Raw genomic sequence first — 16,128 nt, forward strand, 5'->3', positions numbered from 1 at the left:
ACAAAAAGGTCTTTAAAGAATTCTTGGATAAAGGAATAAGTTTGTGATAAGCAATATAAAATGTCAATAGTATAAACTAGATAGTGGATATGTGGGTGTTCACTGGAAAAATTTAAACTTTGATATATGTTTGAAAGTGTCCATAATGAAGTATTGAAAATGTGTGGAATAAAGCTGGAGAATCAAGGGTTTTCAAAGGGTTGGATTTCAAGAGAACTTTGGATTCAGGAGCTATGTATTCCAACTGTTAATTGAACATAAAGATTGCTTTATAACTTACAAAAAAAATAGAATTCTTGGAACACTTCCTCATCATCCTCTCCAGCTCTTTGATTTTTACGGAGATGCTCTGGGGATGTCTTACCTGGGCTCACCTCACCTGTGCTGCTCACAGACCAGGGAATCTTTGGCACCTGTGTCTAGAGCCAGAGTCCCAGGTCAGCCACCTCCAAGTATCTCGCAGCCACTTTCAGATGGGCTAAGTGGAGTCAGAGTTCTTTGAAAAGCATAAAGCTCTCATGAGCAAGGTACTCTTTATTGGTTGAGGTTTCATTTGATTGACATCCAATATGAGAAGATATCTTTGTCAGCCATCGTTTGGTTACCTGGATGCAGTTGAATTTCCAGGCATCCTTTGGAAGAATCATAACTGGGCTTCACCAGGACTGAAAGTCATCAGGCTACTCCTCTCTCTGCTTCTCTGCTACTGTCTGGGGCCATGTGCCTCTGCACCATCCTCCTCTCTGTAAAACTAGTTTCTTTCCCAAGGTTTGCAGCAATACTTGCCAGATTCAATGACTCTGTGGCTCTGCCTGGCATCGGCGCAGCCGCTGTGGTGCCCAACCCCATACAGCTAACTCTGTCCTTGTGGCCTAAGACTCAGCCTGGGTTGGGTATCCACCCTTAGTCCAATCGTGTGTGTGTCCTGAGTAGAACCCCATGCCACCCAGAACTGAGTTCAGTGTGGTGCGGGTTCTCTGAGAGGGAAGGGGCCTAGTGTATGCTTGCTGGAGCTAAGTCACCCATCTCAGTGCTTTGTTTTACAAACGAGTAGAAGAAATCAGGAAATTGAAGTGACGGGCGAGATCACACAGAGAAGTAATAGTAGTGCTGGCACTTGAATCCAGGCCTCCTAACCTGGGATATTTTTTCTCCATCACTCCTGCCCTTCTCTGGGTCAGACACAGAGAAGTGTTTGTCCTGGGTGGACATGCTCTGTAATGGAGAAATGGAAATCAAAACGACATGCCTGGTTAGCCAGGCTGCACCCACTGGGTGTGTCTTACTGAGGCTGGGTAGTCGATGTGGGTGGGAAGGGCTGCCTCGAACAGGGGAGCAAAGCTTTGGCTGCATTCTGATGTCCCCTGGCCAGCGGAGAGGCACCACATGGAGCTACCCTGGGGCTGATTGAGTGCCTCTTCTCGGGGTAGGGAGTGCTCGCTCGCTCGCTAGGACTGGGCAGACCATTCACTCAATGTCAGCACAAAAGGCCTCCCCAGGACACACCTCTTGCCTCCCAACTCTCCAACTCCATATATGGTGGTAGAAAGCCCGTACCACATCCCACATCCACACCTCCCGGCTGCGCCAGAAAAGGGAGCATTTATTTGGAGGAACTGTGCCAGGCTCTGGGGATAGAATGGAGAACAAACATAAGTGTTTCTGCCCCAAGTGGGCTTATGGCCTAGAACAGGAGGCAGACAGATCCACTCCGTGCTGTGTGTGGAAGGCAGGAACCAGGAGCAGGGAGGGCACAGGACAGCCCACCTGGTGGGGCCGGGGAGGGCCTGCTGGGGACGGGGACGACCTCCCTGAGGAAGGTGCTGGGCTTCTGGCTAAGGATGGGCAATGATGACACCTAACATTTCTGAGCACTCACAGCGTGCCTGGCACTAAGTGCTGGACATGCATCAACTCATTGCCCCTGCAGCTACAGGAACCATCATTGTTTCCATTTTACAGATGAGGAGACTGAGGTGCAAAGAGCTTTTGTAAACTGCCCAAAGCCACATAGTTTTGCTTTTTGTTTTAAAGCTCTGGAACTGGGGATTTGAAGCCTGCCTGTCTGACTGCAGGTGCTGCACGTGTAACCAATACCCACAGCAGATGTGAAGTAGCAAAGGTGGGGAGACAACAGCAGGGAGGCCCGGAGAGAAGGCACAGAGAGGAGACCAGCCCGGGGGAGCACAGCGAGTGAGGACAACCAGGTGCCAGCTGAAGCCTGAAGCCTGGTGAGGGCTTGCAGGAGCTGTTGGACCTGGCAGGCCACACTAAGAATTTTATTCTTTATCTGGGGCGCAATAGGTTAGAAGACACTGAAGGAATTTCAGGATGGGAAACACATGATCAGAATTGTAATTTTAAAAGATGATTCTGTTTGCAGAGTGGAGAACAGATTGGAAGGGGGCAGGAGTAGATGTGAGGAGACAAATTTAGAGGCCATTGCAGGGCCCCAGGGGAGGGATGATGGCAGTTGAAGGAGAGGGCAGTCAAGAAAGAGGGAAGTGGGAGGGAGGGTCTTTGGTGATATGGGGGCTGAAGGAGAGGGAGGTCTCAAGGAGACGCCTCAGATCCCGGCTGTGGGACTAGATGGAGTGTGGCCGCGCACTGAGCGGGCAGTCGTGGGCAGTCGCTGGAAGAATGTACTTATTTTCTGCATTTGTCCACATTTCTACATATGTGTGACTCTCCAGTACTAGGGACAGTTTTACTTTTCGATGTTTAAGAATAGCTGTGAGTAAGGGGGTGGTATGACGCCTCTGGGAAATGGCAAAAAGGCAGCCTTGTCTTTTCTGCCACTTACAGACCCTGTGCTGTCACCAGAAAAATGACTCAGAGATGGGGCCAGAGCACCCACCCGTATCATCCCAAGCAGAGTGAAGGGAGTGAGCTGCTCGGCAGTCAGCCCTTCTGGAGGCAAAGCCCCTGCCTGGGTTTTCTAAGCTCACTGCGGGAAACTCATACTCTTCCTGGAATTCCTCATTCCCCAAAACCCAGGTTCTAACAGGCTCTCCTGAGTACGTGTCATCAGTCTAACCACATGGTGTGGTAGTTGTGAAGCAGTTCAACAGAAAACCCCAGGGAGGCTGTTAGAAGTTCCACCTCCAGCCTAGCCCTTGGAGCTGGGAGATTTGGAAGGATTGACAAGGAAGCAGCCACGAAACAAATGGCCCTAGTAATGGGGAGAATCAGCCACCTCTTCCCAATAGACAAAGTTTTGTTGTCCCACCTAAAAAACCCTCCGCTGGCAGACGTTTGATACACTCCTCACAGGCGAGGCATTGAGTGAAGCAGGATACCTGGATACAGTGGTGCCTGGCCAGATGCCCTCTTTGGGACTGAGGCGCTCCATCCTCCAGACGCCAGGAGTGGAGGCTGCTGACAGCTCATGGCTGAGTCCACTCTGGAAGCTGCCCTTCACCTCCTCACTGCCATGCTCGGGGCCAGGGGCTCTTCCTGGGCAGCTTTGCCTGAGTCCATGGTGGCCCTGAATGCCATGCCGGCTCCAGAGCTCCCTGCAGAATGGGGTCCTGTTATGACTGTCTCTCTGTTCAGCTTCCCCCACAGCCCCATCCTGCTCCCTTCACTCCAGAACATGCCCAGTCAACCTCCTGCACGTCCACCTCCCTCTCAGGATCTGTCCCCTGGGAGTCTGACCTCCCACACAGATGGCTTTGTAACGTGGTATAATTCCTTGGCTTGTTGACATGCACTTCCTTTTCTTGTATGTTTCCAGTTAGAATGGATCGCAGGGGAGATTCTCCAGAGCTTTTGGAGGTGAAGGGGAGGCAGCAGCCATCCTATAGCATTGTTGTAATGTGCTGACTCCACTCCTGGTGTGAAGCAGCAGCTGGGCCAAGTGTGTGGGTTTCACTCAGTGATGAGGGGCTCTGCCTCTGCAGGATTTCTTCTCCACTAAGGTCAGAGGCAACAAGGATGGAGACAGGTTCTAGGCTGTCCTGATGGGGCCCTAGATTGTGCCTGTGGGGTTCCAGACCGCTTGTGATCGTTCCTTCCTAAGTGTCTGCCTCACGGACTTCAAGCTCCAGTATCAGATGCAGAGACAGCTGCACAGGGACCGCTTAATCAGCTCTCACAATGCGTAGGTCAATTCCCTGTAATAAATCCCTTAATACATCTATGTGTCTATTTTTATCTGTAGCTATATCTATATAGCTGCGTCTGTATTTGTATTTATATCTGTTGCTTTCCTACTGGTTCTGCTTCATTGGTCCAACCCTGTCTGAAAGACACACACTCTAATTAGAGGAAAGCTGAAGCCATGCATAGATCAGTGCAGTAGCAAATAGGGTCAGGATGAGCTGGAACAATAAACGCACAGCCAACAGTCTGCTCTTTGAAGAAAGAAATGTGAGCAGTTAAGTGTGTCTACTGTGATGCCAGGATGCGGGAGACCCGCTCCCCTGGCCCAGAAAGGAGTGTGCAGGCGATGGGCAAGCCTGGAGCAACATCCCGGGACAGTGTGAGTCACAGGAGACCTCGCCTCAGCCTCCTGGTTGGGGGCTGCACCAGCGCCCCACGTGGAGGGGCTGGTGGTTAAGTCCTTACCTCTCTCCTGCACGGTCGTGCTGGCACCATTTCTGGATGTGTGCACACACGTACAGCAGCGTGGTTCATCCACAATTTGCCTCGATTCTTCCCAGCTCCTCCTTTCGTGGTTCATAACTGTCAGCACTCTGCTGCCAGCGCGGCGCTCGGACGCAGCTGGGCAGGCGCAGGAGCCCCGTCCTGCGTGGGCTGGCTCTGAACAGGGGCCTTTCCTGAGGGTGTTCACTTTATTCGAAGGCGTTTGTTTTCAGGTCATTCCCTTCCCCTCGTCTTTCGGGAAACAGTTATTGTACTTTCCCCCCATGGAGTGTGACTGGATGTTGCCCCTCAGTTTCCCAGGTTGGGATTGGTTACCCCGACATGGAAGGAGGAAGAGGGATGTGAGCATAAGGAGGGAGGGGGAGAGAGGAACAGTTTCTGACTGGGAAATAAGAGGGGATAAAAGCGTAACAGCAACAGAAGGGAATAGGAAGAAGGTTTATTAGCCAGTGTTTGAAAACATGAGGCTCCCAGAGCAGAATTCTTCAAGATTCAGTGGCTGTCACACATACTTTATCTGCAAAGCTGTAAAAAGCCCGTGCAAACGAAATGCAGTGCCTCTCCCGAGCACAGCTTAGCTTTCAGTTCTGCTGTCCTTAGGAGACCCATCCTCGGGCTCTTCGGCTTTGGGGCCTTAACCACAGGTTCCCTGCCACCTGCTCCTTGAGTCTCTATCCTCTGAGTAACGGCCCGAGTCCGGGGAGCCGGTTCTCTTGGGGGGACTGTGCTGTTCAGAAGCAGCCTCTTGAGGACAGCGCAGGAAAGCTTTCTTTTCCATCTAACTCCTGCAACTGTTGGTCTGTCTGCAGACATTGGTAAGCTGAAAAATGACCTCCCCCCAAATACCCACATCCTCATCCCTGGAACCTGCGAATGTTATCGTACATGGCAAAAAGGGTCTTGGCAGATGTGAATAATTTAAGGATCTTGAGATGGGAAAGTTATCCTAGGTTATCCGGGGGGCCCTGAGTGCAATTACCCGTATCCTTGTAAGAGGGAAGCAGAGGGAGCTTTGACACACAGCAGAGAAGGTAATGTGAAGATGGATCAGACAGAAACTTGAAGATGCTGGCCTTAAAGATCAGAGTGATGTAGCCACAAGCCAAAGAACGGAGGCAGCCACCAGAAACTGGACAGTCAGGAAACAAATTTTCTCCTAGAACCCCTGAGGGAGAGGATGACCCTCCAGTGCGTTAGTTCCAGGGCTGTAATACTGACTTTGGACTTGTGAGCTTCAAAACTGTTGAGAGAATAAATTTGTCTTATTTTAAGACACCAAGTTTGTGGCTGATTTGTTACAGCAGCCACAAGAGACTAATACACAGATCCTTTATGTGTCTGCTGTAAAATGTCTTCTTTGTCAACACTGGGAGAACAGGAGCTTTGCAGAAATGGTGAGAAGGATCTCCAAGGTGTGGGTGCACAGTGTGCAGGGATCTCAGTCCCTGAGCAGGCAGGCTGGTGGGAGGGAACTGAGTTCTGACATAGAGGAGGACCACTGGGTACAATGAGGCAGTGTAGTCTGAGGGCTGTGGATTCAGACAAACTAATGTTTATATATCCTTGTTTTACTTCTGACCTAGTATTTGGTTTTTGGCATGTTACTAAATATTTTTTAGTTTCCTTCTCTGTTAAACAGGGAAAAATAATACATACTTCACTGGCTACTGGAAAAAATTTAATGAGATGAGGCACTAAAATATAGCAAAGCATCTAACACATTTATATGCTAAAGAAGTGGCAACTCTAAGTGATAACTAAAGTGTGGTGATTCAGGCATGGTTCTAGCAATCCTTGCTTTCACAAGGACAAATCCCTCGGGTCAGGCAGGCGAGTGTTACTAAATGGCTCCTCAATTCTCCTCTCAGCTGGGGCTGCATCAGGGTCAGGACTGTGTCTTTTTGGCAGGATTGGCACTTGGGGCACGGGGCACAGGAAGTGGGGTCTGGCACGGGGAAGGAAGGTAGCAAAAGCCAGGGAGATTCTAGGCTCCAGTTCCAGAGGGTCCCAGGTTACCGGTCATCACCACAACCTAATTTATGAGACTCAGTGCCAAATGAAACCTTGGGGCCCCTTGCTCAAATCATTAAGAATTTCAAGACAGCAATGGTAGAGCTTTAAAACAAGCACTGGGCCTATCTGAGCACAGGGCCCTGGTGACTGTCATGTGTGCATAGCCATGAAATCAGCTTGGCCAGCTTTGGGACGGCGGGGAATTAAAGTCCTATAAACTAGACCAGGCCAGGCTGAAAAAGGCAGAGCCCCACTGAGTCCTAGGGCCATGCTGCTCACTCTGCCATGACTGGGACTCACCCAGGAGCTGGTGACCATGCAGATTCAGGCTCAGCAATTCTGGTGTGGGACTGCATTTCTCACTGGCTCCCTTGGGACACCTGATGCTGATTGTCCTCAGGCCACACTTTGAGTAGCAAGTTTCCAAGGGTCACCTTAGGTCAAGCACACAAGGGTGATGAGGACCTGGGCATTGGTGTTTCTGTCATCCGGTTTTGCAGGTTACCAGTCTTATCTTTAGGGACTTGGCACTTCTGTTCTGAACCAACAGGAAGCCACCTGAATGTTGTACTTACCTGTTATTTCAGGAGTCACACTAGGTTTAGTCAAAGAGGGAAAGTTTGGACCTACTAAAGGTGGGCTGTCTGTATCAATTCTGTTCCTGATACAGTAACAGTAACAATACAATAAGGATACCTTTGTGGGTTGTATTCATTGAGCACAAACCATGTGCTAGAAACAGAACTAATCACAAGCATGATCCTTTTTTGGTGGTTTGTAACTGTATCTAGTTGAAAAGTATTAATAAAAGTAGCTAATATATATGTGCCGGGCCCTATAATCGGTGATTGTATTACACATGAATTCATTTAAAGATGCACAAAATTTTTACCATTAATTTTCATGCATAATCTTCATATGCCTTTTAACATCACTGGAGTAAGTACTGCCCTTATGCCCATTTTACAGATGTGGAAACTGACATAAGACATGTTCAGTCATCTGCTCTTATCTGACTGGCTTCCAAGTCCTGCCCTCAAATTTGTGAATTAATGGGAACAGATTGAGGGTTGGCTAATACCAAACAGTTTACAACGTGTTCTCACAGGGGACAATTCATTTGCTCTTTACAGACACCTTAAGAAGCAGTGCTGAGATCCAGTTTATGAATAAAGAGATTGAGGCCTGGAGCATGTAAGTGACTTGCCAAATCCATAGCCAGTAAGAAGGAGAGGTGAAGCCCAGGGAACTTGGGCTCTGTGGGTGCCCTGCACTGTCACTCCTCTGTGGGAGGGTGCCGGAATGGCGAGTGTTTGAGGAGGTTGGGATCCGGCTCTAAGTCTGACGAGTTCAGGCAGTGGCCCCAGGGAAAGAGAAGTCCAGGGACAGTGCTGTGGTGGTGGTGGGTGGGGCATGTGCTCTTTCCAGTGGCTGGTACTTGGCTTCTGCTGCCATGGGAGGGGGTCAGGACTTACCTCTTCCTAAGGACTTTGTTCTTGGAGGATGTTCCCTTTACCTGAGCAAAAGGGCTGAGAGGGAAGCCTCAGACTCTTGGGTTAAAAGACTGATTCTATATTTTGCTGGCAAATTGTCCTGAATTTCAGTCCAGTGGAATTAAGAATAGCTGGCTTGTTAGGAGGATTAATGAGTTAATCCATGGCGAGCTCTGAGACGGGTGCCTGGCTCTTCCTCCTGTTGGTTACCTTCCTGCCTACCTACCTACCTGCTCTCACCTCTGCCTCTGGGAGCAGTTCCCCATAAGCTGAGGGTCTGGAGCTTCCTTGTCTGAGCAACTGTCAAGCTTCACTGTGGTGACCAGTCTCAGCTCCCGCATTTCCACCCTTCTCGAGACCTCGCCTCTGCTAGCATTTCAGCAAGCAGATCATTGTTGAGATTCTTCCCTATCCATATGGAGTGTATATAACCTTCAGAGAAAACGATACCAATTTTCTCTCCAAGTGTGAAATAGAAACAGCTCACATTGGGGTTAGAAGGTCCTGGTTCTGGTCCCAGCTTTGCCATGAGGTAGCTGGGTGATTTGGGGAATATCACCTAAACTCTCTGGACCGTGGTTTTCCCACCTAAAGAATGGAGGAGTTAGATTGAATTTAATGTAAGAAAAAAGTGCCCTGACCCCTACTAAACTGGACAGTGTATGGGGCACTAGAGATGTAAAACCAAAGAGGCCAAGGCCCCTACCCTCAAGGAGACCCATCCTGGGACAGAGGAACACCAGGGGTAGTGGTGGTAGGAGTGCATCATCGACTGACTATGTTCGGGTCTGACATTCTAGCATTATGCCGAGCCTTGTCCTTGACTCCTACCAACAATATTGTGCTGAACGGTGAATAAATAAACGTGACTGTTTCTAGCCCTTGCTCTTTTGCCAGGTTCCCAATCTGGCTAAAGGAAAATTCCGTTAGACAACAATCTAAGTTCCGAACTGTTGGCTTAGCGTGGCATCTGCCCCAACAAGGTCCTCTTACTGGTCAAAGTCCACCGGCTTCCAAAGTTCAGATCCAGTGATATTAGAAGTGACCTTGAGTTTCTCTGGGTTGGTGAAGACAGAGACATTCTGAGCTCACCTTTGACATTCTCCCAGCTCACCTGTACCCTCTTCCAAGAGGCCTCTGGCTGGTGCTTCGCGTCAGCAGGCCTGGAGGCTCATGTCTCAGTAATTCAACAACTACAGCAGCTGGTTTTTTTCCCTTAAGATTTACTACTTGTCATTTATCTGTGTCAAAACTGCAAAGGAGCAAGTTTCTAAAGACAGATTTATTATGTGTGCTGAGTGTCTCAGGTGCAGTAGTGCACAGAGATGGCCTGAATTCCGTATTTTCCCTGAGTTTTTGTTCTATAAAAATAGCCACTTTTCTTTGCATTCAGACAAGTGAGAAATATACAGTCTTGAGCTGTGAGTCACCACAGGGCGTTCACAGAAAGTAGCATTATTGTGGGACTGGGTTCTAGCCAATGGTTTCAGGGTCACCTGCCAGGCTTACACACGCATTGGCTTATGCAAGGAGCAAGTTGTAACCAGAACCGACTACATAATTTGTGAGGCTCAATGCAAAATGAAAATGCAGGGCCTCAAGGTTCAAAGGCAGGAAAAAAAAGTGCTATTATCGATAAAGATTTTCCTTTTCTTCTGTGGTCTTCTCACTTGTCATGGTGTTTTTCATTTGCTATTTAATGTTGTTCTAAGGAAAACTAAAGTTTTCAGTTGTTAGCATGCATTTTACTGTTTATTTATTGTGCAGTGCAAATTTAAATGCAAATATAAGAGTATATAACTCCTTGGTGGAATCACTCAAATTATACAATTCATATTTCACAGCTCCTCCCCAGTGGGTGCCTTTAGCTGGCCAGAAAAGACAAACCCATGCCGGGCTCAGGAAGGTAGAAGAAAGAGGGGATCCAGCAGGCAGGGAGCAGGCCGAGGTGGTGCTCCAGGCATGGAGTGTGAATCCTCACTGGTGTCCTGGGACCCCTTCCCATGATGCAAGGCGCATGTGTGCTCTTTCTGGCCTGAAAGCTTCCAGCTTTGCCCTCCTGCACGCCCACCCCAACCCCCGCCACCCTCAGGACAGGTCTCATGCAGCTGCTGGGGATGGGGGCTGGTGACATCAAGCCAGACATCACTCTTTCCCATGAGCCCACCACCCCAACGCACAGCAGGTGGGTCCCCCACCGAGTTTTAAACGTCCACACTGGGACATGCTTGGTACCTGAATTGGGGGTAGGCGAGAAGCTCAGTCCCCCAGAGTCTGGCCATCTGAGGTCTTAGTTCTTTCTGATGTAGAACAGGAAAGTTTGGTCAGTCTTCCCTGAGATTCAGGAAAGGAAAGAGGCTGCTTGCTACTCCCTGGGTACCCTCCCCCACATGCTGCTTTGATTTAAACATATATTCTTCAGGTGAGATGCTTCTGAATCTGCTCACTATCCGTCTGTGGTACCTGGTATCAGACACAACAACTTGCTGTACTCTGACCTCCGTGTCCTCCCAGATAGAGCCCACTGCATGCCATTGAGCATGGTCCCTGCTCCCCATCTCTTTGAAGAACTTCCCTGTAAGAGGCTATGGAGGAGGGCTTGGCTTGTCCTCAGCACCTCAGGGCTTGAGTCACCTCACCTCTCCCCTTGCCAGGTCCTTCTGACCAGGCAGCAGTAACCTCACACTTCAGGGTACTCACTTCTGGTGGCTCAGACCTGCTCACTCCTATAGCCCATGAACACAGAATCATGTTCACGAACTAAATGGCTCTTACTATACAAGCACGTAGCCGGTGATGTTGTGGGATGTGACACTGGCATCTCCTAATTGCTGAGCAGTCAAGCTCTGAAGCCATGAGCTCTGAAGCCAGGCAGCTCCTCTAAGTTATTCAGTGTCTCTGGCCTCCAATCCTTAGCTCCTTGAGTCTCTCATCCCAGCTAAGGCAGCCTGTTTCTCTGCTGAGAGCAACATCAGGCCTCCGTGATCTCATAAACTTTCTCCTGGAGTATTCTTGTCTTTGCCTCAACCTTCAGGATTTAGCTCACAAGTTGCCTCCTTTGTGAACCCCTTCCTGACCCTCATTCCTGCCCACAGTTAGTTACTTGTTCTTTGCCGTTTGCTTTCACCATGCTTTCCCAGGTCTTTATCATTCCACTTACTAGCCATGTGGTGATTGTTTCGGCATTTACCGTAGACAATTACAGTGTTATTTGTTCTTTCTTTCTTTCTTTCTTTCTTTCTTTCTTTCTTTCTTTCTTTCTTTCTTTCTTTCTTTCTTTCTTTCTTCTTTTTGCATTTTGGTGCTAAATGTGTTTTTGTTGAATGAATAAACGAATGAATTAATTCAACAACATGACAATAATAGCAACTAAAACTAATTTATTGAGCATTCACTATGTTTGAAGCACAGCTTGTTTTACTTTAATTCTTTCAACAACCCTGTGTTATGGTTACTAGCCAGTCTTAAAGATGAGGACACAGAGGCTCAGAGAAAGTATGTATTTTATTCAAGGTCATACAACTGGTAAGTAGTGGGTCTGGGATTTAAACCTAGGGTTTTTGTGTTTGTTTGTTTGTTTGTTTTTGTTTTTGTTTTTGCACTCCAAAGCCTTCGTTTTAAACAGGTAGGATGAAGGTTTCTCCCACAAATTATAAACACTCCTGAATATGATTAGATCTTGCACCTAAGAAGTGGCTGTTGGAAGAAAAGCAACTGCTTGGAATACCTTTTGTGTAGAATGGCTACTAATATACCTTTTTGCCCATAATAGGCCATGGTCTAGTATGAAATAATGCAATGTGGTAGTTAAGAACTCAGACTTTGGAATCTTTCAGACATGAGTTCAAATCCTAGCTCTAATACTAGAATTTTATGCAAATTATATTAATTTCCCCAAATCACAGTTCACTGATACATAAAAAGGGAAATATTAAAAGAAAAAGTTACATTGGAGAAATTAAGCTGTCATTATTCACGATAGTGCACTTAGAAAATCCTGAAGAATCTACATATGAACAGTGGTAGGGTGAAAAATCTGCTGCTGTCTGTACCCTCAAAGATACCAGATTCTAATCCATGGAACCTGGAAATGTTACCTTATTTGGAAAAAAAGTCTTTGCAGATGTGATTAAGTTGCGGATCTTGTAATGGGGAGATTATCCTGGATTGTCTGAGCAGGTCTTAATGCCATCATAAGAGTCCTTATAAGAGGGAGGCAGAGGGAGATTCTATACCTGCAGGCAGAAGTCAGTGTAAAGGTGGAGGCAGAGATGGGAGTAATGGGCACAAGGAATGCTGGAGCCACCAGAAGTTGGAAGAGGCGAGGGACAGATTCTCCCCCAGAGCTTCTGGAGGGAGCAGCCCTGTTGACACCTTCATGTTAGCCAATGAAATTGATTTTGGCTCTCTGGCTTCCAGAACCATGAGAGAATACATTTCTGTTACTTCAAGCCATCAAGTTTGTGGTAATCTGTTACAGCAGTCTTAGAAAACTAAGACACAAACTACTAGAATTAATAAGTATGATCAGCAAAGTTGCTGGGTACAAGGTCACTGTACAAAAATCAACTGTATTTCTATCAGCAACTAATAAATAAAAAGTTAGAATAAATATTCCATTTGTAATATCACCAATAGACATCAAATTCCTATGGTTAGATCTAATGAAAGAGATACAGCCCCAAAATATTATTAAGACTTAAATAAATGAAGGGGTATACCATGGTCATGGATTGGAAAACTCAATATTGCAAGATGTCAATTCTCCCCATATTAATCTTTAGATTGTATAATACCAATAAAATTCTGTAAGTTTTTTAAATTGATAATCTGATGCCAAAATTTACATGGATTTATTTATTATTTATTATTAAGGGAGTACATGGAAAGAGGATAGTTTGTTTAGTAAATATTTCTCAGTGGATTATATTGAAAAGATAGTATTTTTAATATCCTATTACTTTTACTCCTCCTATTTTACACTAAGTACAAAATCAAATGCGTATAGAGAGCAACTCTAAATGTGAAAGATAAAACAATAAAGTTGTAGAAGAATGCATAGAATAAGCTCTTCATGACCCTTGAATAAGCAAAGTTTTTTTTAAAAAGGATACAAAAACTGCTAATGAGAAAAAGAAAAAATACATTGATAAATTAGACTTTGGTTTTCTAAAAGACATCATTAAGAGAGTAAAAAGGTAATGCACAGAGTAAAAAAAAAATGGCAATACATATATCTAATTAAGGACTTGTTTCCAGAATATATAAAGAACTCCTCCAAATCAATTAGAGGACAATCCAGTAGAAAAATTGGCAGAAGCCTTCACCAAGAAAACATCCAAATGGCAACAAACAGAAGAACAAAAATAACCCTGAACCAACCATATGAAAAGGTACTAAACTTCATTAATCATCAAGGAAATGTAAATTAAAGCCACAATGTATCACTGCACAGCCACCAAAATGGCTAAAAAGAAGATAGAAAGTTCTAGATCAAGGCTGGTAAGGATGTGGAACAAAGTTGAATTCTCCTACACTGCTGGTAGGAGTGTAAATTGGCGTGATTATTTTGGTAAACTGTTTGTCAGTGTCTCATAAAGCTGAACATATGTATACCACATACCCCAGCTACTTCACTTCTAGTTACACACCAAACAGAAATGCATTCATGCGTTCACCAAGCAGTATGCACTGCGGTGATGGTAGCAGCACTGGGGATGTTACCCAAACGTCCATCTGAAAAGACGAGACAGTCATACAATGGAATACTGCATAGAAGAGAGAATAAACGGCCTACATCCATGTGATAATACGTATGGAACTCTGAAGGCGTCATACTGAATGAAAAAATCCAGACCCAAATGAATATCTGTTTATTATTCCATTTGTACATAAACAGACAGACAAAACTATATCAGACAACACTAATTTATACCAGAGAAAACTACTCCAGACAAAACTAATCTATACCCTTAGACATTGGAACAGTGGTCGCCTGCAGGTAGGTGCAGTAACTGGAAGGAAGCCCAGAGAGGGATGTTGGGGTACTGGTCATGTTCTGTTTCTTGATCTCAGTGCTGGTTCCGGTGTAAGTTTAGTTTGTGAAAATTCACTGAGCTCAACATTTATACTGTGTGCCCTAGGAGAGTATATTATGCATCAGTATAAAGTTCATAAAATCTCACTGTATACGCTATAGCATTATGACTGGGATTAAGGAAAGTGACTTAGCACAGGTTCTGGCACATAATAACTATTAAAAAAAAAAGACAGCTATTTTTATTACTGCTACATATAGAAATTATTTCCTAACGGACATCTGCCATAGCTAATACTACCAGCTTCATTTTGCCTTGTTTGACGTTAGCCTGACAAATGAGGCCCTGTCCAGACCTGACTGCTGCAGTGACTTTGAAATTTGTCAAAATTTGTGCAGCAATGCTGAGCATCATCAGATGTGTGAGTGAAACCCCAGTGAACAGTAATGTCTGTTAACATGGAATTATTGCTTTCCACTTTCAGCCTTTTTCTAAAGCAGTTCTGGCAAGTGAGGCCAAGAGCCATGAAAGTGCAATGACAAGGGTTTTCCAGAATCGTGTCTGACATGGATTTTACGTACAGGTGCACTACCTTAGCAATAGAAATGGCTTCACTTGGGACTTTTGCAGGGGACGGTGTGTTCGAGGAGATGCTGAAATGTGCATTGTTTCCTGCCTCCTCAGCACATACTGGTCCTGCTTGCCCTCTGTACGAAGCTTTTTGTTTTCTCCTTTTGTTATAAAGATCCTAAGGCTAAATTCTCAGATCCAGATAAAATTCATGTTGAGCATCTCCATCAATTTGTTTGTTGACACCCTTCCTTATTCAAGAAAGGCTTCAAGTGGCTGACACAAATACTGCTGTTGGAGTTATCTTTAGGGGTATCTGCTTCACCCATGATCTCCTCTGAGCTCCCTCTCTCAGTTCTAGTGGCAGGTCTGGAAGCCATGTCTGCACTTCACTGGGCCTCCCCCGTGGCCCTGGGTGAATAGACCTGCTGGAGGTGATGGACCCAAGCTGGGCCAATTGCAATCTTTCTCCTGAGAATCTGAACTTTGTTCTTGGAGATGGCAGCCACTGTCCACTGACTGGCTGAAGGAGACCGTGTCAACTTACCTGCTTTCACAGGAAAAAAAGAAAGCTAGTCTACAGAGGCAGAATGGAACAGATGCATAGAAGAGAGTAGAAATGCGGCATTTGGAGAAGAGAGAGGAGAGAGACTGGGAGAGGGGAGGCCTTGGTTTCTGGTATTTCCCTCAATCCTGGTTCTTGTCTCTCCTATGGCCCAGCTGCACTTCCTCCCGTGTCGGTGAGATAACTCTGTACTCTAGCAGTACCTCCCTCCTATTCTTTGTAGCTTAAGCTAGCTCAGGTAGGTTCTCTACAGTTTCCAACTGAAATAAGACACATTGCAACAAGAGAAAGTCACATTTAAAATGTGCCAACGAATGGAAAATGTGTCAAATGACATACTTAAAATGTGTCATCATAATGAAGGCTCATGTAACGGCAGGAGAGAGTCACATGACCCTGTACATTTGCTGCTAGCAACCAGCCAACGCCAAGGAGGAGTCATCAAAATCAGTGGTTCTCAACCCTGACTGCGCATAAGGGACACTGGGGTGCTTCTGCAGTGTACTCCCAAGCCCCACCCCAGAGAACATGCTTTCATTGCTCTGGGCTGGCGTCTTGATGTTGGAAAAGCTCCCTTGTGATTCTAATGTGTGGCCAGGGTTGAAACCTACTGAGTTACATGATTCACAACATATAGAAATAAAAATAAATAATAAGCAAAACAAAAACAGTTCCTCAAGAGAAGTGTAGGATTGGTACTGAGGCCACAGAGAGAAATTCCTTCCACAGGTCCTCACTTGCAGGGCATGTGTGCTCAACAATATCCTTATAGCAAATACAGAAGTGGCCCCGAATGTGAGCTGATGGATAATCCCAAAGCACCATCTGGAAAAACGCTCCC

Source organism: Vicugna pacos, chromosome 10 (assembly GCF_048564905.1).
Source record: "Vicugna pacos chromosome 10, VicPac4, whole genome shotgun sequence".
In the NCBI taxonomy this organism is placed as follows: Eukaryota; Metazoa; Chordata; class Mammalia; order Artiodactyla; family Camelidae; genus Vicugna; species Vicugna pacos.